At 35.5% G+C, this 3,350-nt stretch overlaps 1 long non-coding RNA gene across 1 annotated transcript; it reads right to left on the bottom strand.

The window, feature by feature from the left end:
• Positions 1-2,907, bottom strand: LOC146653817 (uncharacterized). The gene is made up of 5 exons (XR_014907301.1): positions 2,824-2,907; positions 2,058-2,123; positions 1,552-1,707; positions 1,007-1,099; positions 1-717 (listed from the first exon to the last, which is right to left on the bottom strand). It is a non-coding gene; the product is annotated as an uncharacterized LOC146653817 (long non-coding RNA).
• Between the last annotated feature and the right edge of the window lie 443 nt (positions 2,908-3,350).

Here is a 3,350-nt window from a genome sequence, read left to right as displayed (position 1 = left end):
AACAACACCAACACGAGGATATCAGATCAACCTCCTAACTTACCCTTATTTTTAGTATGTATTGCAATTACCTTTACAATGCACACAATGTAACACAAACTGAATATGAACATATTTCCACCTCATAACAATATGCCTTGAACGCTAATATACACACCACCCTTCAACATTTCTGGTGCAGTATCATCTCTCAATTAAATCCTTTAAATCTCAATACTTTTGATTGTCTCTTACTAGCCCCCCACAACAGTAAAATCTCTCAAATTGTAGTAGTTTACAAACTTTTCAAAATGTTCTAAATTTCTCTTAAATGTAATTTTCCCGTTATCTGTCATTTACAAATTACCATTTTATTCCCATTCAGCCTCCGAAAAACTTCTGTCCATCTGACAGAACATTCATCATCCAAATTAAAGGTTGGCTTATTCATTCAGTGTATTCTTGAGCAACTGTACCTTGGTCAAGAGTATGCTGACATACAGATGAAGGAAGAGCTTCTGAAGTACTTCAAAGAAAGCTTTCAGTCTTGAGGTTAACTGAGATTCAGTGCATATATCCCACCCATTAAGAGTGCACATGCAGAGGCCAGGTCTTCCAGGTCATGCAGGACACACTAGATGGTTATACCCACATCGGCTGGAGGAGTGCTGGCATCAGCTCTTTCGATGGTAAAGATAGCAAGGGTAATTTGTTCCAGCTCCCTCTGAACAGCTGTAGCTTAGACACAAAAACATAGAAAAATGGCATCCAGTTTTAAAAAAAGAAAGAAAAAGGGCCAAAGCTACCCTTTAATGACGTAAACACAATATTAGGAACATGCACCCCAGTGTGCCACTATTTCAGACTACAGATTCAACGATAAATATAAATAGTTTGGGTATACAAGAAGATTTCCCAAAACATTTAAACAGGTTCCATGCAAATTACAACAACAACAACATGCAACAACATTAGTTATTCAAAATTTGGTTTAATACAGATAAAAAACTAAACTAAAATTACCAACCAATTATTCTTTGAAGAGGATGCTTGGGTCTTCATTCAGGTAAAAAGGTAGTGCCCTGAGGACACACTCCCTCCCCTTTTCAATGGTTTCCTTCTGTAGAGAGTGGCAGAGATACAGGAAGAGAAAACAGATATACTTTAGGATGACAGAAACTCACATTATACGCAAAATGAATGACATATCCACTGCACAGATAGACATGTACACAAGACCAACTAATCATCACATGGACATGAATAGTTAACCTGTTGGGCAGGGTTTCCACCACATTATATATGTCCATAATGGAGGTAAAGACAAACTAATACATCATCTTTTTTGCATTCAAAACATAACATAAAAACATTCACTTCTGGTTTAACCTAAATCAAGGGATCAGATTTTACATATGTTTAGGTAATTTAAATTTTCCAACGTTTTGAGTACCAAACTTTGTCTTGCTTAATATAAATGTAAGTGCACTGTGCAGCTACCATACACTAGCTGTTTAAATTTGAAAATGATCTTATTAGCCATAATATTTTGCTACCAACAGAATAACGCACCTGTGTGGCTGGGGCCAAAGTTTGTCTAATTTTCTTCCCTGCAACGCCTCCTTTTTTCTTGAAGACTTTTATGAGCTGGTCAGTGTATTGGTCAAGTTGTGTAAAAAGCCTTGGAACATGTGCAGCAGTAGTAATCCTCACATATTCTGCTTCCACCTGAAAATATGTCAACAAACACAACATACTGTACTGTAAATATACATACTATATGTACACATATACAAACTAAAACTAATGTAGTAAGACCTCATTAAAGCTATAATTTTAACACAAACATTTACACAAAATGCTAATGGAGCCATTACAGCTTTTATTGTTATTTATCAAGTTCCAAAAAATATTGATCACAGCTGATCTGAAAAGAATTTCATGCCTCAGGCCCTTGAACTGCAACCTTTACCATGGTTCAGATGTGGAGAAGAAATAACAGGGGCATGGGATGGGTCACAAAAGAAAACTTAACTTATAAAACAGTTTTGTTTTTAAAAGTATAACAGTTCACATACCACATACAAGCTCAGCAATACCACATACACCACATCAGTATAGGAGGGAGCAGGTAAAGGCAGGATCTGAGATTTATAAAGTAAAACAAGAAATTCATTACTTAATTTCAAGAAGCAAATTATTGTTTGAATTACAACTAAATAAAATACTACTCAGAAGAAAAGCAAGAGATTGACACTGCCATGTGCTAACTTTCTATAGAAGCAATTATCACCAGGTCTGTCGACCTCCATTGTCTGTCCACTCATATGTCTTGAATAATTTTATTTAAAAAATTAAGTGTGTACTTTCACAAACTGTAATTTATAACTACATTGATATGTATAACTCCGCTAGGAAACATGCTGTATTTACAGACCATTTTTACATAATACAGATTACTGATAGAGCAGAACAATGGTGTCACAGTGGCTTTCGCCCTTGACTTTTTGGATTTTAAATGTCACTTTATGCTATCCTTGCTATCCTATTCGATATTTCCGACTCTCGGATTACAGAAAAGGAATCCCAAGAAAGCAAATGGAAAAATAACCCCTTGAAAGAATAACCCCATGAACCCCTGTAGCTAATCCCTTAATAAAACAAAAAACAATAAAAATGTTTCTTACACAGTCCACAAAATAAGCATGTCCAGGACCCAGTAAAACTAATGTAAAACAAGCGCACGCAAACGATATAACATGTCTTGTAAGACAAATGCAAAATATAACCATGCTGGACATATAGATACTACACAACATAGTCAAAGAAAAAAAGTGGTCTTACCTCTCAAAGAAACAGTAGCTTGGCGCCAAAACAGCCTTTTTCAGTTAAATTTGAAGTCTTGCGCATGAGCAGGCACAAGCCGTGAAACCTTCTTGTTCTGCGCGGTTTCATTGTGTGGATGCCTTAATAGGCATCCATTGAGTTCCTGTTTCTCTTTATTGTGTGGATGCTTTAAGCATCCACACTATTGAGTTCCTGTTTCTCTTTATTCTTTATTATTCTTAGGACTTCCGTACACTTTTCGCCGTGGAACTACTTCCACAATTTTTGTGCTATTTTCACCGTTCAAACTTTAAACTATTCAGCTATTTTTGCTAATGCCGGCTATGACTTTTGCTATTTTTAACTATTATACTTTTTAAAATATTCCACTTTTTTCCTTTAATTTGTCCCATTGAAATGAATGGGAAACTTCTGCAATTCTGCTAAAATTTGCTTGTTTTTGAAACTTAACTACTTCCTCATATTTTCACCTAGAACAACCATTCAAACTTTAAAATGTTCACAAATTATTGGGCTATTCAGGT

The sequence above is a fragment of the Rhamphochromis longiceps genome, linkage group LG14 (assembly GCF_057381845.1).
Source record: "Rhamphochromis longiceps isolate RC_006_pf linkage group LG14, R_longiceps_female_GT1.1, whole genome shotgun sequence".
Classification (NCBI taxonomy): domain Eukaryota; kingdom Metazoa; phylum Chordata; class Actinopteri; order Cichliformes; family Cichlidae; genus Rhamphochromis; species Rhamphochromis longiceps.
The sequence above is the reverse complement of the archived record's forward strand: the minus strand, read 5'-3'. Positions and strand labels throughout refer to the sequence as shown.